This window comes from Camelus bactrianus, chromosome X (assembly GCF_048773025.1).
Source record: "Camelus bactrianus isolate YW-2024 breed Bactrian camel chromosome X, ASM4877302v1, whole genome shotgun sequence".
NCBI lineage: Eukaryota > Metazoa > Chordata > Mammalia > Artiodactyla > Camelidae > Camelus > Camelus bactrianus.
In genome coordinates this window covers 3838877-3863238 of record NC_133575.1, presented here as the reverse complement: position 1 = coordinate 3863238, position 24362 = coordinate 3838877, and the positions used below count along the sequence as shown (strand labels likewise).

Here is a 24362-nt window from a genome sequence, read left to right as displayed (position 1 = left end):
GGGCGTCCGCCCCAGTTCCTGCCACGGGGGCGTCAGCACCAACATAGCACCTTGAAATAAATCACAACCGCTGAAATTCAGGACTAAGACCCTCTTAATAAAAAGAAGAAAAATGAGAGGAGACTATGCCCCAGTGTACAGGCTTGAGAGGGAGTTGCAGATAACACCCTGTGTTAACTTTTTAAGAAGAGGGGTTTCTGTTTCAAGGACGAACAGTACAGCTTCAGAGAGGCAAGGGCAGAGGTGTCTGTCTGTCCCCCACCGACGTAAGATGATTACCAACCAAAAATGAAGGACGCGAGACTATCAAAGCACATGCCTGAGTCAGGTAAACGTTGGCTTTAGGACATCCAATTCTCAAGTTCAACGTACCTTGGGTCCTTTATAATAAAGTCAGTCTTACCTGAAGTATAGAGAAAGGAGAAGAAACACACGGTAAAAATGCAGCGATCGTTAAATCGGTAAAAATGTCGTGATCGTTAAATCGGTAAAAATGTCGCGATCGTTAAATCGGTAAAAATGTCGCGATCGTTAAATTGGTAAAAATGCCGCGATCGTTAAATCGTAAGCCAAGGTCAGACCTCCATGCTGGCTCTTTAGGTGATGGGTAACCCTGGGCGTCGGGGAGCGTTACAACGTCTCGCTAAGCAGCACGTTGCAAAATGCCAGTGAAGGTCGCGGAAGTCTGAAGGGGAGCGAAACCGGATGGAACATGCTTGCATTTTTATTTAAAACATGCTCACCGTCCTTTCCGAGATACCCTGAAAGATGATCCGCTCTTCCGCTGAGAGCTATCATAAAATGCAGCGTGTACATTTGTGATATAAACTGCACTGTATGAACTCTATGGGTTTTTTTTCCCTCTGTGAGCTCAACTTACTATCTGTTGATGCACGTACTCAGGAGGAAACACTCTTTCCCGTGAAGTTTTAATGCGCAGCAAATGAGTTTAAACTGCAGCCAGTGATTGGGGTTAGATAGGGCTGATTAAATCTGAACGCAGCTCTGGGTCTGAGCTCACTCCTTTCTGCTGTGAAACAGCTAACGTAGTATTTGCTTAGTTACTTCTTACTTGGCGGGTTCCATAAAGACAGAGTGGGCTGGGTTCTGTCACGGCCTTGGTGGCAGAGAGCACGTGCTCCGTTTTGAGAATTTCTGTTTTTGTTTTTCATATGCAATGCTTCACGGATTTGCATGTCATCCTTGCACAGGGGCCGTCCTGATCTTCTCTGCATTGCTCCAGTTTTCACATATGTGCTGCTGAAGTGAACACGAGAATGTCTGTTTTAAAATACGCTCTGGGGTCAGCGCATATGGGTGGATGTCCAGTTAATCCACATTTTCTCCGCATTTGGTATTTGCCAGTCTTTCTGGGTTTTAATAATTTAGTCACTGTGGAATGTACTGGCTTTAATTTCCCTGAGACTAACCAAATTGAACACCCTTAAAAAAAAAAAATATATATATATATATATATACACGTACATATTTGAGAAACATACAACATAAAAGAAAGTCACAGTGGGCAAAAAAGATATATACAACATGAATTTATTATATACTATCAGGCATAATATATAATATACTTATGCAAAAACGTTAATCAAATTATAAAATTATATCTGTAATATATAAACATTTATATTTAAAACGTTATATATGTGGGTGTTTGGCCATTTAGATGTCCTTTCTGGTTTTTTTTCCCTTAGATTTTAATTTATGGAAATCCCAAGCTACCAAATATATGCCTGATTTTTCTTCTGCTTTCACTCTTTTATTCTTTTTCCCCAAAGTGCTTAGAAATATAATAATTTTACAAGTAACATTAAAAACAAGTTCAGCAAAGAAAAGTATTTCCTCTTGGAGCTTTCCCCCTGCCGATAAACCACACAGCCCTGCATAAGTAAATGCTGTGACCGTGAACGTGGAGGGAATTCTGTGTGACCGGCGTGGCGTGGGATGCCGCCCAGTTTCGGCAATGAAAGTCCTGTCTCGGCTTTGCTTATTAAACACTGCTGCTCTGGGCATGTGCTTCAGACTCCCCACACCTTGTCTTCCTTCTCACACGATGATCCGGCCGGCTGCTGGAGGGCTGAACGAAACAGAACCTGTATTTCTGATACTTTGTATGTTCACTTACTTAGATGAGAATCTCACAAAAGTCGATGTTCTGTTGCATCTTATCCCCAGCTACCTGGGCTCGTATGTGAGTTTCTTTAAGGAAACTATGGCCTGGAGTCATACATAGCTTTCTGTAATGACCCTCCCAGTGAACAGAGTAAAGTAAAAAAAAAAAAAAACCGAAAACCTCTGTCGATGTTTTTTTTGTGTTTTGGGGTTTTTTCTTTTTTCTTTTTTTTTTTGAATTGAATATAGTCAGTTACAATGTGTCAATTTCTGGCGCACAGCACGATGTCCCAGTCATATGTGTGTGTATATATATATATGTGTGTGTGTGTATATATATATATGTTTTCATATTGTTTTTCATTAAGGATTATTACAAGATATTGCATATAGTTCCCTGTGCTATACAGAGAAAATTTGTTTTTTTTTTTTTAATCTATTTGTATATATAGTGGTTAACATTTGCAAAACTAAAGAAAAAAAAAAAAAAGGACACTAATGAACTCACCTAGAAAACAAACAGACTCGCAGATGTAGTATGGTTACCTGGGAACAGGGGTGGGAAGGGATAAATTTGGGAGTTTGAGACATCGATGCTGTTTTGAACACTTGTATTTCACAGATTTGGCCAATTTTGAGGATAAACGTTCCCTATCTAGAAAAATAATAGGAATCATGATGCCTGAATGACTGTGTTGGGACTTACTCCACGGGTCATGAAACTGCAAAAATAAACAGTAAATACACTGGCGCTGTCCTTTGAATCGCTGAGAGCAGGGCGCCTCCGAATGGAGCCTGCAACGTTTCTGTACATGTTAAAAGTGATCAGTAGGTGCTTCCGTCTGGTCTGATTCCCCCAGAGCCTTACGGATAATACCAGCCATAATATTGCTCATTAGCAGAACAGTCTTTCTCTTCCTGTGATAGGTTACTTAATCCAATTAGAATGAGGTTGGGGCTATCTCAGGCAGAATGATCTCAATAGTACCCACCCAGGTTTCAAAGACAAGCAGATTGAAGAACGTGCCATGTTTTAGGAAGACCTCAGTCACCTCTGAGAAGACGGTCTTGATTTCCAGATAGGGGCATTCCTCGTGGGCCCAAGGTTAGAAGCCCCCCCAACAGTTCAGGGGTTCAACGAAGCGTGCATTTCCAAAGAGCCATCCGTCTTGCACGTGTACCTAGAGTATTATCACCCAACTTGGTGGTCAAAACGGTAACGAAAGAGACAACCTTGCAGGAATCCATCCCCCCAAAAGATAATTTGTTTCAAAAATATTTTCCAAACAATGAGAGTCCAAAAAGCACGTAGCAATGTTGGTACAGAGTGTGGGATCGTTGTTTCTCCATTTTCTCCTTGGTCTTCTTTCAGCTGTTTTCCAACGAAATTTTTGTGCCAGAAACCGGTTTGCTCTCAGGAAAGTAAACTTTTTGTAGGTAAAAATAGACCACCATTCCTTTCCCCAAATTACCTTTAAAAGTTGCAGCCAGAGTTATATAAAGCAAACACTTGCCTGGTTAACTTGAATAATGCATACTAGTACCCTTTTTTGTTTTTGCACGAAATGATTCTGTATGCCAGCCAGCGTTTGACTCCATCCAATTGCCCCGTGTTATCAGATCCTTTTTAACCTCACCCCTTATATATCGGGGACCTCCATAATGTAATAGATAAAGGACAAAATGCACTTACAGGACACATTATGGACTTGGCATCCGTGGCTTGCCCGAGCAACGCTTATTAAGTAAACCTCAGCAGTGTGATGTCATACAAGGCCAGGTAGGCAGCGCTAGCCAGGAGAGGCTGGGCCACCTGCAGGACGTGCAGATTTGGCCCCATCCTCCGACCTCCCCAGACAAGGATTCCACGATGGCCACGGGTGATAAGTCCTTAGGGCGATGCCGACATTTAAATAAAGCCACGGCGTGTGAGTGTGCTGGGTCTGCAGACCTCACTTCTTGCTCTCGGGGCCTTTTCTACACTCCCACATTCTGCATCCGTTACGTGCACTTGGAATGTTTTCATCCATCGCCCCAGTGCTCGGACTAGGCAGTTACAAAGAAAATGCCTTTCGTATTCCTGCACTCCTGATGTTGGAGAAAGTTCCTTGCCTTCAGTAAACGTCTGCCGGGTGACTAGGTGAGGAACCGCAGGCAGATCATTGCATGAGCGGATGAGCAGAAAGGATGAATAAACCCTGTATGTTTCATTACAGTTTGGTGCAGGAGTTTGGGGGAGAAGCATACGTATTTCTGCCTTTTTGTGCTTCCAGTTGCTTGTGGTCTGGACTACGACACTAAGGCTACACCAAAACTGTCATTGAAGTTTTACTCTGTCTTCGTCCAGTTATTTCATACGGCTGCTAAGGAAGACGGGTCTCTGGCTCTGAGTGGCAGTGATCCCTGTGAGTATTGTTCTGAACGACACTTGCCCGCATTATTATTTTTCACTGACTTGTATGCTTATGTCTTTAATGACTGGTGTGTCTGCACAGCGTTACAAGTTCAGGGGGCATTTCGGGCACGTTCCTAATCTATTTGGAGGACGTAATACAGTATTTGGAACGTGTGAGCGCCGATGATTCATTTATACTTCGTATTAGAGGAGTCCGTAAAGCTTTTTTTTTTTTAATTCAAAGTTAAAAAAAAATGCTAAAGCAAAAATTCTGAATTTAATATGTTCTTGGTTAAAAAGTGAAAGTGTGGCATGGTGGTAATGCTTCTACTGGTGGTCACTTCAAATATTATGCTTTTCCAATTAATTATATTTGATTCATTCTTAGTATTTTTTGTACATTTTTCTCATGCTGTGTTTAAATGGGGTGATCACCGGGACCAGTTAGTATCCTTTGTCGTTTTGCGAAACGTGAGCTCGGTGGTGTAAATTTAATATTCCAGTGTCTGCGTCACCTGGAACATTAAAAGGAAATATGATAAAACAGTGAGATGAGGAGGCGTGGCAGGAATCTGCAAATAAAATCCTCATCACACCAACGACGCAATTTGGTTGACTTCCGATTAATTAAAAGCTAGGCTTTTGTCCCCAAACAAGCACACAGGGAACTTCCAAAGTGCGTGAATAAATTTGGTCAAAAGCACGCTTGGGGGGTACCCACCCTTTTCATTCAGATGAAGTGTAGTTAATTCTACGTGTTTTAAAGCCTTCCATAAAAAATAAATAAATAAAAAATAGTCTTAGAGGACTCAGAACAAGGACTGGCACAGATCCTTTTATGAATGAGCAGAGTGAGGTCAGAGGTCACCTCCGGGCCCTGTGAGGTGAGAAGCCGGTTTGTCTGACTCTTTTCCCAGTGCCAGTGCCGGCCATTCTGGTCAACGCAGGGTCTCCACCGGGCACCGACACCCATATTCTCTTTCCCAAAGAATAAATGCCTTGTAATATTATTGAATTGCAAAATCATGATGAGTCTCAAACCTGGTTCCTTCCATCAGACCCAAGAAGGGGTCCACATCTGTGAGGGGCATGCACCATGGTAATAAATCACAGAGGACGGAAAGCCCCGGGACTGGTATGTGCCAGGACGAGGCTGATGAAATCCAGTGTCTCCTGTGGCCAAAGCGGGCAATGAAAAAGCACTGGTCACTGTATAATGGAACAATGAGTATTACCAGCCTTGAACCAGTGCTTTAATTCACATGGAAACATTAAAGGAATTCCTGTTAACGTTGGCGTGAGAGAAGGATGCCCGCCTGGTGGTGATTTAGTGAAATTATTGGACAATTCAGTTAGGAAGGAGGAAATGCAATACTTTGCAGATGTGAGTGTGTGGGGGGGAAATACTGATGTAATCTAAAACGCTGTTGGAGACAAGAAGAAAACTGAGTAATTAACATTCAGCATTATTTATATCTGACCTATAACATACCATATATGCGCTTGCTTGTTAAGAACATGTTTGACAATGCTCACACTTTCTTTTCCGTATGAACGCCATACCTGGCAACTTGTAGACCATAATAACATTCATCAAAGCACGGTACTCAGCAATATTAATTCATCAAAGTTGAGCAGACATGTGTGATTAGACAGACCAGTAGAGAATCCTGAAATTGCCCCCACAATATACTGACATTTTATTTAATACAGGTAGCAGTTCACTCCAAGCCAGAGCACCTGGAACAATCACCCACCCGCTGTGTGTGCAACAGCGTGTGGGGCTGGGGTAAACACATGCTCAGTCCTTTCAACAGAGAAAACTGTGCATAGATCAAAGACTTAAACAGAAGAGTGGGGAAAAACGCTCAGACTAGCAGAGGTGGGAGAATATTTTTAAAACTAATCTTAGCGTATCAGGGGCATTCGTAAGCAAAGCAAAACCCCAGACGCTGTAAAGAAGAGATCGGTAAATTTGATAATACAAACTTAAAAAAAAAAAACAACCCAACCATTCCTGCATAAATAGCAAGAAACATCAAAAGAACAAAAATATGCAAGATATTGCATACAAAGACAAAATTTGCCTAGTACTGAACGAGTTTTACAATTGAATGAGACACGAAAATCCCGGCAGACAGAATGGGCCAGGGGCGTGGACAGACATTTCACAGAAGAATAAATACTATTTGCTCGTAAACGGATGAAACATTGCCCGATCGCGGTCCCAGTATTAACGGGAAAATGAGAACAACCAGGTACAGATGGATGGGTATTTTTTTTTTATCCTGCTGTTCTGAGAAAGCTCAAAATATCTGAATATATATGTAGTATTGGCAAAGATGTGGGGAAACATATGCTATTGGTGGGAACACAGACGGGTGTCATCTCTTTGGAAAGAAATGAGATTTCGCAATTCCAAATCTAGACATTGAGGCGAGCCGTATAGGTAAATATGTGCACACAGCTCAACAGACAAAAAGGCTCATTTTGGCATGATTTATGAAACAAAGGATTGAACCCACCCAAGTGGACCTACCTGCGGGTTAGTGAAATATAGTGTGATACCTCCACTAAAAAAACAAAACAAAACAAAAAAAACATTACTTGGACACAACGATGTATATATGACGGAACGCAAAGTTTTCCCAAACTGATGCATATATGACAAAACGGAAACTTTTCCCCAACTGTTTAAAGAGAAAATGAGGTATGGAAAGACCGTGTGTCTCATCCTCCAACGTGGAAAAATAACTGTGTCTACACACATAGCATAGACCCCTCTACACAGATGGCCGTTCTGGGTTGTGACTGTGTTTTATTCAGTGCGTAGCCTTTTTTTCTGCTGAGATTTTTTTTCTTCCGTGGTTATGCATGGCTTTTATTTTGCATTAAAAAAAAACAAGGTAAAATGAACAATAAATGAAAGCAGAAAAATGAAATAGCCACCCCATCCCCTCACTTCCTTTATTGTTCTTTGTTGCACTATTCTTTATATTTCTGCATTTCTAAAAATTTCTATGTCTCTCATTGTTCTTTTTCTCACCATGTTACCCAACATCACTCTCTTTTTGGAGCCCAAACAAAAGCTGACAGCCCCTGGGATCATTTCCCAAACAAATACCAATTGATTACCAAGCTGTAAACTACAGGGAGGCTCACTTCCGTCCTGAGTGCATTCATAATTTAACACTTCTTTGAGAACGCAGGACACGCACGAGAATTTGCAGCGCCTTATTACACACGTGCTGTCAGGACTGTCTACCATTGTGGTGCGTAGGTACTCCGAGTCTAGGTTGCAAATGTACAAAGAGGGTCTTTTGCAAGACTGCTAATGAGCACACCGCTGCCTAACATTGTTCTATAGCTTTTCATGTTTCCATTGATCGTACATTTTTGCTTTACCTCCAGCATAACATTACCATTCCACTGAGGATAAGGGTCCATCTGCCATCGATTTTGTCATCTGTCTGCCTATAATGTATCTTCTGTTCCCTGTATCTGCATGTCCACTGTCTTCTATTATCTGTTCTATTACCTACCTATCTATCTCTAACTCTGCATATACCTATCTACTTATCTATCTACCTACCTGTCTATCTACCATCCACTCATCCATCTATCCATCCATCCATCCATCTACCTATCCATTTATCCACCCATCCATTTACCTATCTATCTATCCATCTGTCCATCCATCCACCCACCCACCCATCCATCCATGTATCCATCCATCCATCCATCTTTCTATCCATCCATCCATCCATCCATCCATTTATCAACCTATCTATCTACCCATCTTATCTATCTATCTATCCACCCACCCATCTATCTATCCATCCATCCACCCATCCACCCATCTGTCTATCTGTCTTTCTGTCCATCCATCCATCTATGCATCCATCCAATCATCAATCCATCTTATCTATCTATCTTATCTTTCTATCCATCCCTCCCTCCCTCCATCCATCCAATCTGTCTGTCTGTCTATCTATTGATCTATCCATTCATCCATCCATTCAATCTGTCTGTCTATCTATTTATCCATCCATCTAATCAATCTATCCATCCATCTAATCTATCTATCTATCTATCTATCTATCTATCTATCTATCTATCTACCTATCTTATCTATCTATATATCTTTCTATCCATCCATCCATCTTCCATCCATCCATCTATCTGTCTATCTAGCCACCACCTGTCTATCTATATCTGACTACACCCAATCTACACCAAGCACCATTTGGGGCATGTAATATATAACCGACATCTATCTAATGATTTTAAAACCGCACCCTTGGTAGTAATGACTAGCTGAACCTCAGAATAAAACCCTGTGCTCGTCTGCAGGAAATTCCCAAGCCGTAAGGAGACCGGTCCCTCGTGACTACTCTGCCGAGTGGTTGTGTGAGGAATGAAGACGGAGAAGCACACGTGCCACGCCGGTGACCGCAGCCCCCGCTCGCCCACCAGGTACCTCTCCTCACCCCCCTCGCCGAGCCCGGCACTTGCTGACGCCGCTTCCTGCCTGCTCTCTCGTCTGCGTCCGCAACTTGACGGTGTGGCGTCAGGTGTCTGTGTAGTCCCCTGACGAGGCTGGCCGATGAGAAGCCGAAGCGCCCAGCTGTGCGGCACTTCACGGGCATGAGCGTCCTTGCCGTAGATGTGCGTGTGGCCCCTTTGGCGACAGTCCTAGCCGTGAGAGTCGCCCTTAGAGCTCGGTGGCCTCTTGATTCTGCTAGGTTAATGACCCCTGGGGAGACTCAGAGTGCAGGCGAGGAGGCAGTAGCAGTGGATGCGGTGGGGACGGCTCCACCAGGTTTAGGTCACTTGTCACAAGCAGCAATCAGGTCACATATCTCCCTGAGTTAAGATGGCGGACAGGGGCCCGTTCACTGGTCCAGGCGTGGCTGGACTCGGAGGCCGTGGAAACAAAAGTGGACAATCCTTTGATGAGGGCTGAGTAGATGGCCCGGCTGCTGGAGATGGGGAGGGAGACCACGGCGGGGGGGGGGGGAGAGGGCGTCACGAGTGGACAGAGGAGGACTGACTGGGGGCTCCAGATGGCAGAGCGGGTGCCGGCCTGAGGAGTCTGTGTTTTTCTTGCTTGTCTGCTTTTCTGCTGGCTTGCTCATTTTGTCTTTACTCTTGGTCTGTTTTTCTGGGACTTTCCAGAGTAACCTAGAGCTGGCTTTTAGGAACCTGCTGTGGCCGTAGGACAGAGCAGTAGGGAGAGAGAGTGATGGAGAGGTTGCAGCCTCAAAACTCTTTGTGAGAGAGGCGGGAGGGCTGTTCAGCCAGAAGCAGGAACCAGTAAAAACTCGCAGAAGCGCCGAAACATTCTCCCACGAAGTCCGGAGATCTTTAACCCGGACCCAAAGCCGAGACGAGCGTCTTAGGGGATCAGCTGGCTGTGAGTGCAGACCAGCGTGCCCGGCCTGCTGTGCGGAGCTCTGTCTCTTGATTTAAACCCTGTCCACCCTGCACGCCCCCCCTCCCCGCCCCCTCCCCAACAGGCTGTCTCAAAGGCAACACACACGCAGCTTGAGAAAAGCCGCCCCACGCTTGTGTAGCTCCTCCTGAAAGCTGTTTCCTCTCCTTGACGTTAAAAAAAAAAAAATAAAATTAATTATGTATAAAAGAGTCATTTAACGGACATCCCAAGACTGAAAGAAACCAACTCTTTGATTGCAAAATAATACGAGAAAAAAACAACATGTGCTTCGGCACTTGCTTTGGTGACGGACACACATTTGTGACTGCCACCGGCTGCCAGGCACACCTCAGACCGTGGCGATGCACCCCGTGTTTCACGGCAGCGTCTCGCTGGCTTCGAGCCCCTGTTCCCGGCAGCCTCGGTAGCTTCTCACGTCTCAGAAGAGGCTGCGCGTCCTTTTGACTCCCTGATTCCGTCTTTTCACCTCTCCCACCTGGTGCCTCCCGCCTGTCAGCACCCGCCGCCAAGGCGCCGAGTTTCTGAAGACCCCTGAGCTCCCCTGGGAGGATGAGCCCCTTCTTGGCCACACGGAGCCTGGGGTCGCCCTGGTGTCAATTCAGACGGTGGTGTAGTGTGTGACGTTACTCCCTCCACCAGCCTTCCAGCATCGCCTGAGATTTTATTTTGTTTACTGTATTTCCCTTTGTGCCCTCAGTTCCAGGCACACGATTGAGGTGTTTTTTTCCCCCAAAGGCTCTTACAACCCAACAAGAACTGAATTAAGGTGTGCAGAAACGTTTTGGACACTCTAGGCGTTGCAAGGACCCCACGTACATGTCAGACTTATCACACGGGATTGTGCGGGTTGATGGTTACGTTCATTCTGTTCTCAGGCTCATTCAATTCTGTTCACTCAGTTCTGACCACTGTGGGTCAGAACTGGGGAGACTGGGGTCCGACAGAGTTTCCCTACCTTGGATTGACATTTGAGCTTGGCTAACCCTTGGTTGTGGGGCCGACCTGTGCCCTGAAGGATGTAAGACAGGATCCCTAACTTCGACCCACAGCCTTGGTCCCCTCCTCACTCCTGTCCTGACCGGGGGGCCCCCCAAACCTCCGCCAAGGGCGCTGTCTATGCAGAGTCGGGGGCGGGGGGCAAGACACAGCTGTTTCTGAGAATCACATCCCGCCAAGTGAGCCGCGGGGCCCCAGGCCAGGCTCTCCCGTCCTCACTCAGCCTGAGGAACAGTTACAGCCCCTCGTCCTCGGAATCACGTTATTTCTAACAATCTTCATTCTGTCTCTCTGAGGCGTGTTATCTCTTCATTCCTTGAAGTCACACATTCCGGGACAGGAATGCCGTCCTTCTAGGATAAAGTCTGTCTCTGTTTTTATTATGTTTTAATATACATTTCAAAATTCTCCTGCATCTCTCAAATTACATGGGGTTTTGTTATTTTTACTGTCCCTGGAAATACCCTCATTTTGATTGCATATTTGAAGGGTGTCTGTGGATGCATACATGTGATTTATTTCCAGTTCATACCCTTTCCTGGAAAAAGAGGGTCAAGAATGGTCAAAATCACATGTGTTACATTATAAACACCTTGCTCAGAGCAGTGGTACCTGTTACCTGTATGTATATCAATTAAAGAGATAGCGGGTGTTGGTGAGATAAATAGATGAGTGAATGTATTTATAGACGATATCTATAGATTTTTGAAACATAGAACTTCATTATTTTTTAAGCTGAATGCCAATACTCAAGATTTCCAAGTTGCTCCTCACTTTTCCTTGTATCATAATTAAGTCAAAGAAAAGAAGGCACTTCTGAATTTCAATTACTGGGAATTGACCTAACAGCTTCTTACCCTCGTGCTCAGGACTAAATCACGTACCTTGCACTGACCTGCTGTTACATGACCCTCCTGTCGCCAGGCCCTCCTTAAATACACACGTGCAAATTTTCCATATGATTTCCTCGTGACAGCTCAGCTGAAGGGAGCCTTTCTGGCGTCACCAGACGAGAAAACAAATTTCGTTCTCTGATTGCACTCCGGTCATTATCAAAGGGGGAATCTAATCTCCCGAGCATGCTTTTCGACCAGCGCCGCATGCCTGTCATCAGCAATAAACCCAACAGGTTTTATGTAACCCACACATCGGCCTGCAGACCGTTTCTGAAACCTAAATACGGCTGTGAAACTGGGACATGGAACCTACCGGTATCGGTCGTTCCTGCGGAGAGAGGGACAATCACCTCTTTATCAGCTACCAGACTGCGCTGCCAGCCTTCCCCATTTTCAAGTCCTTGCTTCATCTCTGGGACGGAGGTTTCATCACAAAAGGCAGATTTCCAAACTGCCGGCCTCTTTAAATAAAGCATTGCAAGGTTTTATGTTTGAGTCTCTTAAGAAGCAAAACCAAATTCCTTTTCCCCAGTCGCCTGCCACGGGCCCGCGTCAGCAGGCCTGGGGGGCTGTCCCAGCACCTGCATTTCTATCGAGTTCCCAGCGGGGCTGACAGGCTGCCGGCCCTGAGAACCACTTTCTAGGCTGTCTCTCTCTCCCTTTTAAACTAAATCACCACGTTCAACGGTTCAAATAATTCTTTATTTCAGCCTGCTGATTCACAATGATTCATTCCATTAAGACAGTCTCCTTCTCCAAATGTTACTGCTTAATCAGCCACGTCTTGGCATTGCACAATATTTTCCTTCTGGCTTTGAGAAAAGAATAAAGCCAACGTAGGCTTTGCTCCTGGTGTGTCAGCTTCACACCCGTTTTTTTCCCTTCTTCTTCTTAGAATTTAAGGTTACAGGTTCTTTCTCCCTTTATTAAAATTAATTTAAAAATCCCTCTTACCTTGTTTGAAAATGAACTCAGGGTATCTACCCGGACGTGAGGGACACCTGCCAAGTTTCCTCACTCACAGGTGGCCCTCGGTAGCTAACGTGTACCTGGAGTTCCCCTTTAACCTGGGCTTGTCCGCCCAGGGGTCGGGCAGAGCTGTCAGGGGGACCTCCCGCCTCTGCGGAGAAGTGGAATTTCAGGTGTGCGGAGAAACGCTCGCTCTTCCAAACAGAGCTCTCCCCCACCTGCACGGTTGTGTCTGAGTTTCCACCCTTCCTTCGATCACCAAGTCTTTTACTAAATAACTGGAACTAAAACTTAAAATGTAACTACTCCTTAAGGAGGTAAGGTATTGAGTAAAAAGACATTACATATATTCTACAGGACTCAAAAATTACCAAAAGCCAAGCGGCTTAAAACAGACACGTATCCTTCACAAGGAGGGTCCTTCCTCGCTTCCCGCCTCTTCCAGCTTCTGGGGGCTCCAGGTGTCCATCCCTGGGCTGGTGGCTGCCTCCCTCCCATCTCTGCCTGCATCTCCACGTGGCGTCTCCTCCGTGTCTGTGTCTCTCCTCTTCTGTCTCTTCTGAGGACACTGTCCTTGGATGCAGGGCCACCTCCTCCAGGAGGACCTCCCTGGTTCCTGGCCCCGAGCTCCTGAAACTCAGTGGTTTCCTGAGTGATGGGCATGAGGCTAGTATGTCTTGTTATTCCTAGAAGCTCGTCCACACCTGAGTTCACGCCGCTGCGCTGGCTCTTGGGGGTGGGGCTGGCGGCCAGAGGGACCAAGCACGTGCCCAGAGGGCTGACCGTCTTAGCCACGCCCCCAGCTTCCGGGGAGGGGAGAGGGGCTGCGGGCTGAGTTAAACCCCAGCGGCCAAGGGTTTAACCAGTCCTGCCTGATGGCACCTCCATAAGAAAGCCAAAATACGAGGACTCTGAGAGCTTCCAGGGTGGGGAGCACGCCCGCAGGTTGGGAGGCAGCTGCCCCCCAAAGTCCACGGAGACTGAAACCCCAGCACTCGGGACCCTCCTGGACCTCGTCGTCTGGAGATTCACCCCCGTCTTCAGGATAAACGGTAAGAGAGCCAGGTGTTCCCAAAGTTCTGTGGGGAGGGGGTCGTGGGAACCCTCAGTTTGCAACCGAGCCGGACAGAAGTGTGGGGGACCTGGGGACCCCCCTAGTGCTTGGGGATGAGTGGGGGCCGTCCTGGGGGCCTGAGCCCTTAGCCCCTGGTGTCTGCACGAACTCGGGGTCAGTCGTATCAGAGTCGAACTGAGTCGCAGGACACGCAGCTGGTGTCCGACGAGAACTGGGTGTGGAAGACGCACCACTCGGGGTCGGAGGGACTGAGGGCAGGGAGACGGGTTTCCTTTAGCAAGTGCGCTTCTCTTACTCCTTCAGAGCAAACCCCTCGTCCTGGCTGACTCTCTGCTCTTGCTGTTTTTCTTGTAAGCCTGTCTCCTCCCTGTAGTTGGAGAGAACTCTCTAAAACGCCAATTAGAGCGTGTCTGTACCTGCTTGAGGCCCTGCGTGCTTTTCCATGGCTGTTAGAGGGAAAAAACAAACCCCTTCACCTGTCCTGCCGGCCGAGGGGGCGCGGCCGGCGTGAAGGGCGGTCACCGACGGAAGGAGCCCGTTCTGGGGCTGGTGGAAATGACGCCCCGCGGCGTGCATCTCGGGGTTTAGACTCTGTGTCCTGGTGCTTCCAGACCTTGGAAATTGTTTCTTACTACTTGGCTTTGGCAGAGGAAAATTATTAAAATATTTGGGGACTAATCAATGTGCCCGGCCGGCTAAGAACAGACCCGTTTGCTTTTGCCACGCAGACCTTTCATAGCGTCTGTAAACAAATCCAATTTCGTCTCGTCATTTCCAATACGTGTGCCTCTGACTTCTGCCCTGGGCTTGATTGATTGTGCAGAATTTCCAATAATTGTATGTATTATGGAGAATCCTTGTCCCGTCCTGGTTTAATAAGCCCACCTCAGTTTCGTTCACTGTTACTGGCTTTTGAGCATGAGATCTGTCATCTTCACCGTGTTTATGAGACCAAAGCGGAGATCGAACCCAATGAAGGACGCCATTTAAGTAAAATTTAAGACAGGGTGGCAAATACCATTGGCGCAGACATTTGTGGGATGTGGGGTCGTATTCTGTAATGGTCAGGCTCTCGGGCAGCTCGAGAAACTGCTGTTGCTTGTCCTCGTCCTTAAATACTGTTACACCAATTTTCAGAAGTAACGATTCATTTTGAAGTGCGTCACGTACACAGTATCATTGGACCGGCTCCATCGAAGTGAAACAGAAGTCAGTTAATTTTGTCTTTACCTCGTTCCTTCTTCTGTCCACTTCTCACTTGCTCAAAGTCTGTCGAAACTTCCGGATTGTTATTTACCGAATTACAGCGAGAAAAATGAGCGTCAAAGTTATCACTTTGTGTGTGTGTGTGTGTGTGTGTGTGTGTGTGTGTGTGTGTGTGTGCTGGGGGGCGGCCAGCCTTCAATCATCCACCTGGCATCTAATTCCTGACCCTCGGTCCTCACAATTTCAGCTCTCCCGGAACATCCCACTGCCGCCCCCAGGCATTGCCTGGTTCACTGTAGTTCCAAGATCATTGCCAAGACTCTTTCCCATGACTTGTTACACATTTGGGAAATTCTGGATGACTTTCTGCAGGACTTCTCAGAGCCTTGAATGAGCTGGTGCGCATTTGATTGCTCAAAGAGCGGCGCATCGTATCCGGCGCTGTGTGAGACCATCTGTACGTGGAAGGAGTCTAAGGTGTACGTGGAGGGGCGCGCTTGTGGAAGGACCAGCCCGATGGACCAGGTCCGACTCCTGCCCCGTTTGCTTCACGGTTTCCTCCAGTTGGGAGGGAGCCCAGCCTGTGTGCCTCTGTCTTTAAGCTCCCCAACCTCCCCAGCTAGATAATAACCCATCTCCTGTAAGCCTTGAACAGTATTTTGGCCTGTTTGGTTATTTGGTTATTATCCTTGATGGTAGCCACCTTCAACGTGGGGGGTTAGTGCTTCAGCATGTGAATAGGGTGGGGTCTCAGGCGTCGAGTCCGTAGCAAGCATGGAGGCTCTGAACACACCCACAGCGAGGAAGTCCAAACAGGCTCGCTCCGCACTCCTCAGCCTCTCCTCGCCCGACTCTCGCCTGCCGTCTGGTTTTCGTGATGAAGGCCAGCTCGCCAGTGCCACATAATCAAACTCCGTGTGCCCAAAGAGACGGTCACGTGGGCACGGGCTGCCGACCTCACCGGCGGCAGCGTCCTCCCCTGTCACTTCCCGGGACCCCCCCCCCCACAGTGCCGTGGGCGTGGGCTGTACCCCACGATCACGTGAAATGAGTTGAATGACGTCTCCTTTACAAACTGTTTCAGCTGCTCATTGTCCTGTCTTGCTCACCTTCGGGGACGCACTCTAAAAATCAATTAGAAAGAAAAAAGTTCTTAACCCTGGGTCCAACGACTTTGTTTAAAGGGTTCAACCAAGACTGAACAAAACTGAAGTTTTGTGTCTTGGGTACTTTGGGGAATACACACTGGTACATCTTAGAGAAATAAAATTTGCTTTATTTTTTAAATTTACTTTCGTGTTGTTTGCCAACGGGGCCAAGCTCCTTTTGTTTTAGCCAGCCTGCTTTATTTCTTCCCAGGCTGGGGGAACTCTCTCAGCATCTCATCCTTTAAAGCCGTGGCCGTAACCCAGTGGGCACGTGTGGGTTTTGCGGGCGGATGTGAATGTGACATATTGTATTTTTCACCAGCTTGAATTTCTTTCCTGTTGCTTAAAAATAGTTTAGGAGATAAATAGGTCAAATTTTATTACAAAAGAAGTGTTTCATTCCAGTCTTCAGCGTGGTGAGGGGTAGGTACTGCATGGCTAGCTGTGATAGAATGCTTTAATTTTGTTTCCATCAGCCTGCCAGTCCCCAGGTCTGATAAGCTTGTTTGCTAGGTCCAGATTTCAGTTCACGGGAAGCCTGGGGACAGTGGGGGTTCAGATGGACACGCTGGTGGGAGAATCAGGTGGCACCATTGAGAACCCAGGTGTCTTCCGTCTTCCTGCTCGGCAGGCTTTGGAGTTGACTGTCCTCCGCTTGGTAGTTACAGGCGTGGCTTCAGGACAGAGACAGGTGATGGGGCCGCAAAGGGACCACCTCTTCTCTGTGTCTCTGCCAGTTAGGAGGGCAGTCTACCAGGAGCCTTGCAGAGGACAACCCTTATCTTATTAGCAGGAACCAGATCCCTTCCCCTCCCTACCCCAATTCCTGAGCTGGACACTAGCAAGATTACAGCAGTTGCCTCTGGTTCAATCACATACCCCGCAAGGAACTAAAGATGGCATCAGATTTCCCCTGGGCGCACGTTGGGCTGCATGGGGGTGAAGGTGGGGATAAAGACATGAACAAAACCAGACGTCAAACTGGAGGTGTAAACGGGGAAATGCACCCTGAGAACCCACTGCCAGCATTGCCATGTGAATGTCAAAAAGACTGTGTTTACTTGAGTGGTTCATACAATAAAATTCCTGATGGCATGTGATCATGAACGCCTGCCTTTGTCTACATCAGATCAGGCAGGACGTTAGAAAGGGTCGGGTGGTGGGGGGAGGCAGGATAAAGTTTCAGCATTCTTTGAACTTTATCTTCATTGCGGAACATGACGGAATTCAAGAACAGCGGTGCTTTTCCCGCGGCAGAGTTGCGGTGCTTTTCCCGCGGCAGAGTTCCTGTCAGAAGAAGAATGGAAACAACAAAGCTTGAAATGCAGCCCCGTGACTTCGTGTTCCAGAAGCGCACCGGACATTGTAATTACCTCATAAAAGACACCAACTCGCAAGGTTTGGAAAGTCTTTGCACGGAATCTTCCCTGATGCCAAGCTGGCCAAACACAGGCCATTTGATCTGAGGATAAATAAAACAAAGTGTTGTGAACTCAAGTCAGAGGGTCTCAGGGCATTCCTGCTTTCTCCAATCCAAGGCTGCCGACGTTTCAAACGTTAAACTTGGAGTTCTGGTTCCATTTGTGTTGGAGGGCTGGGAAGATTCAGGGACCAAACCAGGCGGACACACACCTGCAAAACATGATTCGTTAGGTTACGGCACCACACGGTGAATGTTCCCCCAAAATCTTAGTCATATTTTTAGGTACACGACAACTTGAAAGGGCCCTTCTGCATGAATTAGCAGGGTACATGCAAATCTGGTTTCCAACAAGCTTTATTTTCCACCGAAATCTCTTTCTTTGACTTGACCCATCTTTGGACAGAGACATTCCTCTTGGCAAAATAGTTCATTTAACTACCACGATTCATTAGGATTGACAAAACGTGGGGGAGAAACTCCGCTGGAATTTTGGTGGGATGACAAGGGGGGTTTCATTTTTATTCCTGTTCGTGTTCCTGTCAAATTCCCTGCAGGAACTCACCGTGTGCTCAGTGCCTTCTTGGTCAGCTCTTCTGTGTCCCTGTTCCTTCAATTCAGATCTTCCCTCAGTGGGAGTAGCTTTTGCTTTACAATGAATTTATGACCCACCCTGTAACACGGTGCCCTCTCTGGGGGAGGTGTCTCGTGTTGCTTTAGGAAACCACAAAAATGAAATAGACACTACATTTCCTTGAACCCAAGTAGGCGTGGTAGCATGACACGCCACTCACTCTTCTGCGGTTCTCGGACAGGACACATTTCCAGTCAAGCCTCTGGTCTCACGTTCTCTTATCATTGATCATTTTTACTTTATAGTTATTCCAACATCACCCTAAAATATTTTTTTAATACTGCTTTTGTGTATACGTAAGACACATCAGGTAAGCAGTCCCTCAATTTTTTTTCGCGACGTTACCTGTTGATTTCACATCTTCTGACGCTATGGTACAGTCTTCCATGTCATTAGTGTGTTGCTCCCGTGTTCACTATTTCTATGAAAACAGAGCATACATACTGAGAAGCATCTGAACTGAAATCCGTAGGAAGCTTGAGTTATCACAACTGAATCTACTTGGGTATGCATCTCGTTGGTCAAAGAGTCGATCCCCGTCTACTTCTCCCAGTCATAACTTCTCATGCCACGGAGTATTTTAGGCTCCTTTTAATGTTCATAAAACTAGAATCATAGAATACTTCCTCTTCGGCGTCTGACTTGTGATGTTCAGTGTTACGTGGGTGAGGCTCACCACTGCTGCTCGGCTTCGTGCTGGCTGGTTCCTTTTCAGTGCTCTGCGGTGTCCCGTTGCACAAAAGTACAATCATTTATCGACTGAATCTACCACTGAAGGACACTGGATGTGTTTCCCATTTGGGGCGATTATAAATAATGCTGCCGAGAACAATTTTGCATATATGCCTTAAAGTGAAATTGATGAGTCTTAAGGGATATGTATGTTCAACTCTAAGTAAATGTTTCAAAGAGCTGGTATTTACATATTTACGCTCCCACCAACATGGCCCTAATGTTCTATATCTCTGCTCTCCAATGTGGTAGCCGCCAGTCACACGTGGTCGTTTAATTTAATGACTATGAAACACAAGTTAAATTCCACTTCCTCAGTCCCAGTAGCCAAATTTCAAGTACTCACTGGATGCATGTGGCTACCATATTTGACAGCCCAGAAAAGAACCTTTCATTATCCCCCAAAATTTCCATTGGGTAGCACCATTTCATAACCATGCAACACCCAGCAATGTGAGTCTCTGCGAATTTAGAAATTCAGGGGAGTTTGTGATGGTGTCACTTTGTCCTTTTAGCTTGCGTTTTTCTGGTTGTAATATGTTCAGATACCTTCTTATGCTTCCTGACCGTTTAGAGATTCTCTTTTGTGTAGTACCTGTTAGATTCTCTTCCTTGCATTTTTATATGGTTGTCTGTCATTTTGTATTTTTTTTTTCCTGATGGATTGGAAGCAAGCCCTTGTATATTCTGCTGTATCAGGCTCTTTCCTAGCTGCCTGTGTGCTGCAAGCATCCCCTCCCATGGAGCACTTTGCTTTTCACTGACTGCAGAGTGACCCCTGTGGAACAGAAGTTGTTTGTTACGAGGCAGCAAACTTTATCATCTCTGAGATTCATGCTCCATGTATGCTGTTCATAAAAAGCCTTGCCAACCTCAGGGATGCAAAGTGTTTGCCTCTTGAGGTGGATACATTCGTGGGTATTGTAGAAGAAAAAGAAATGCTATTAGCTTTTCAGTATGAGTAACAAAAGTAGATATAGATGGAGTTTAGCCAAAGGGACCTCCGATAGATCATCATTCTAAGTGAAGCAAGCCAGAAAGAGAGAGAAAAATGCCGTATGAGATCACTTCTATGTGGAATCTTTTTAAAAAAAAAAAAAAGGGACACAAATGAACTTATCTACAAAACAGAAACAGACTCACAGACATAGAGAATAAACTTATGGTTACCAGGGGGTAAAGGGGGTGGAAAGGGACAAATTGGGAATTTGAAAATTGCACCTGTTGGGGAGTGATGGAAATGTTAAGCTATCTTGATTGTGATGGGGGTTTCATAGGTGTCGATATGTATCAAAATCTATCAAAATGTACATCTGAAATCTGTGTAGTTTACTGTATAGGAACCACACCACAATAAGGTGTTAAACAAACAAACAAACAAACAAAACCCAAAAGGACCTTCAATAATGTCACCTTGATGGAGGCAGAATCCTTCCATTAAGATTCTAAAAGAATATCATAGTATGAATATTTCATTTCAATTCTAGTTATATGTTCAACATGAATACCCCTGGCATCTATTAAAACCCAGGCATTTATTCTATGATACACTCCTGCGTTTTATGATTAAAATCACTTGTAAGTGAATTCTAGTTTCTTTGACATTATTTTATAGGCACTTGAGGCCAAAATACGTATCAGGATCTGATACATGATAATGCTATGTTTTAACATCAACAGAACAAGTTAACCATGTTGCAGGAAAAGAACATCAGCACAGACCACCGATAGATAACTAGACCCCTGCCCCACACGCTACACCAAACACATTGCCCAGCGATGAAAGATGCAGTTTAAAAAGAAAAGAAATAAATGTGAAATGTAGACAATGATTGACAGAACTTTGGGATGCAGGAAGACATTGCAAGCTTGAGTCTAAATGTGGAAGATAGAAGGGCAGCCCCCTACTCTTCATGCCCACTTCTTCCTCCCACTCCCAAGCCTCAGGGCTCTTCCCTGCACACCCACGGGATGCCAAGCCACTTGAGATCATTGTTCAGATATCGTTTCTCGCCCACCGACACCCACATGGTAGACCGACTCTCCTTGGGGAACCCATGAATCCTAACCTGTGATACCCCTTCACAGCACTTATCAAAACTGACAGCTACGTATGTATTTCTCTGGTTTTCAAAATTAACATCTTTCTTTCCTCCAATACACTAAGGCCCCCAGGAGAGAGAGAGAAGGTGCACTGTACTCACCGTTGATTCTCCAGCTTTAGGGAGAATCTTCATCGTTGGGGCTCAAAATATTTTGGCTTGTTTGTTTGTTTAATTTATTTTTTTAGTAGGGGGAGGTAATTAGATGTATCTGTTTTTAGAGGAGGTACCGGGGATTGAACCCAGGACTTTGTGCATGCTAAGCATGCACTCTACCCCTTGAGCTATACCCTCCCCCTTCAAAATTTTTTTTAAATGAAAAAAAAAAAAAACTTAACAGATTTTACTATACAAATAAAAAGCTTCTGTATAATATTAAGAAAATGTACATGACAAATATGCAGAGAATAGCTTTTAACACGTGACATATCATGTATAATATAAAGGATTCTTAAGTGATATGAAAATATTAATCAAATGATGGTTAAAGCTAAAAAAAATACTTAAAGTAGCATTTATAGAGCCCATGAACGTATGGGAAAAAAGTTTAAATTCACAAATAAACAAATGCTTATATTTAAACACTGTGTAAATGTTCCATGATGCGATGAACATATTAGAATGAAAAACAGAAAATGAACGTATTATAATGAAAAACTAGAAAACATGGTCCTGGGTATGTGTCAAAGGCTAGTATGCTTGGACGCTTTGAATAATTTTGTATAACCTTTCTGGTAGGCCGTTTAGAAATAGATCGTAAAAGCCTTTTAGATATCTTAAATTTGTCTTTGCAAGCATCCTTTTAGGAATTTAACGCTGAGGAAAACAGCACACAGATTGGGGAAATACATAATCCGCGGAAGTTGGCAGTATTGGAACGGCAGCGTGAATTGACTTCCTCGGGAGACATTCTGGTTAATTAACCGTGACACAGCCGTGTAGCACCAATGCTCTATCTGATTATGAACACGGATATAATCACACATACTGTTTAGTGGCTGGAAAACTTAAACCATAAGTAAGGTTGACAGTTCTTACCTCTAGCGTGGAAGAAGGGCTGAATTTTTTTTTTTTTTAAATTGTTTAATCGGAGTTTTACTGATTTTCTCCAGTAAAACATCATGCATACGTGAATACATGCATATCCCGTCACAGTAGGTCCGTCGTTAACTTATTCCTCAGATTTGCTTCAAATCTGTCGCTCATGTTAAAATTAAATAATAATAAGCACTTTTGTATAATTTCTCTATATAATAATTATACGTAATCTCTCTATAGACTGATATATATAGTTAATATGTGTCTTGAAAGCCAAAAATAACATGAAAACCCTTTGAACTATGAGAATATGGAGAATCACTCAAAGTAAGGGTTTTGTGTGTGTGTGTGTGTGTGTGTTTTGTTTTTTGGGGGTTTTTTTGGGTAAATTGTAGGCATTTTAAAATATTTGGAAATTGTTTACTTGCACTTCTGCCCTTTGTGCTCACTGGTACAGAGAAATCCACAGAAATGACAGAGTCGCTCAAATCACAGAAATCACGGAATTTCCAGTTAATTTTCTCGGTGGATGCAATCCCATCATGAGATAATGCAGTGAAATGGTTTGGGGAATTGTAGAACAAGGGGGAAACGCGGTGTTGATGGAGGACGATCTGGCCCCGGCCGATACGTTCATGCCACTTTCCGTGCAGCCCCGCAACCCACTTCACCGCAAATTGCTCCGGATAACTTTCAGAAATGGAGACAGTTCCTCCTTCGCTGCAGTAGGAGAGAACAGAAGTAGGAAAATGATTTCCCTCAGCGTGCCTACTGAGTGCCAGAACTGATTAAAAGTGCGGCCCAGAACAGCAAGATTAACAGGCTTACGGATGAGAAGGGAGATTACCAGTATCACACACTGGATGACATGAGAGACTTGGAGACCGCTGAGCAAACTGTCACTTTCCTTTCATTTTCCATACCCATTCTCTTGGAATGTCTTCAACGGAACTTTTTATTTCCCATGAATTTCAGTAGACTCTGGTGTACATCATAGAGTATGAGTTTAGCGAATTTATTTAAATCCAAAATTGATTTTTTTTTTTTAAATCTAAGCCTACGTGTCAGTAAAATGAAACCACTGAGAGAACTATGAATTACATCGTGGGCATTTTAAGATAGAGATAGAATAAATCCTCCCCCCCCCTTTTTTTTTTCACTACCTACATCTCAAAACTCCTAAACATCCATTGAGTCTGCAGCAAATTAAACTCATGAGAATGTACTGGTCTGGAAACAAATCTAACTCCATTCCGTATGAGTTGACACCTGAAAAAAAAAAATCAAATTGCTATTCATAATGAACACCTTAAAAAATTACTACTTTTAATTCAGCTATGTTGTGCAGTGTTTTCATTTTAAAAAATCAGCGTGGCCACCGATATGCTTCCAGAATTGTGCACCATCTTGTCGTCTCATCTCTTGATTCAGGGGTAAGTTGGCTCCCCCTAATCCAGAAACGGACGTCTCTCTGGAGGAACTGCATGGGAAACATGCTTGTTATGTCCTTCCCTTGTGATTCTTCGGTGTCCTAAACTGTCTCCCAGGTCACGTTAAATAGCCCAGCCCGATACGCTGTCCTCATTTCTCCCATGTGCCCCAACCACAGCCTCCGTTTCCGCTGAACGAGACTAAAATGCACAGAAGACATTTTTGTATTTAGGATTATAGCCTTGAACAAAGGAGCTGGACCCTGTCTCTCTCCTCTGAGTTACATCCTCACGTCTCTAGCTGCCACGAGTTAAGACTGTTTTCCCAGGAGAAAGCATGAAGCACTTCAAGTAGAAATGAAAGTAGAGACTACCTTCCACTTGACAGATCCTTCTGTTTTTATAATCAAAATTTTTTTTGATTTTTGATTATAAAGATCAAAAGCCTCTCCTGTGGAGAAAAGGGAACCCTCCTACACTGCTGGTGGGAATGCAGTTTGGTGCAGCCACTGTGGAAAACAGTACGGAGATTCCTCAAAAGACTAGGAATAGACTTACCCTGTGACCCAGGAATCCCACTCCTGGGCATATATCCAGAAGGAACCCTACTTCAGGATGACACCTGCACCCCAATGTTCATAGCAGCACTATTTACAGTAGCCAAGACATGGAAACAGCCTCAATGCCCATTAACAGATGACTAGATAAAGAAGAGGTGGTATATTTATACAATGGA

General features: G+C 45.0%; 1 protein-coding gene and 1 non-coding gene across 3 annotated transcripts in view; one reads left to right on the top strand and one right to left on the bottom strand.

Moving 5' to 3' along the window:
• NLGN4X (neuroligin 4 X-linked) overlaps positions 1-24362 on the top strand; it is a 539607-nt gene that overhangs the window by 23279 nt on the left and 491966 nt on the right. The window contains exons 2-3 of one of the 2 annotated variants that reach the window (XM_074359107.1): positions 4401-4532; positions 8876-8998. The gene's annotated coding sequence lies outside the window, so the exon portion shown is untranslated. The remainder of the gene's footprint in view (positions 1-4400; positions 4533-8875; positions 8999-24362) is intronic. The other variant, XM_074359108.1, reaches the window with a different exon arrangement.
• Positions 1167-1273, bottom strand: LOC123619441 (U6 spliceosomal RNA). Its single transcript, XR_006728050.1, has one exon. It is a non-coding gene; the product is annotated as a U6 spliceosomal RNA (small nuclear RNA).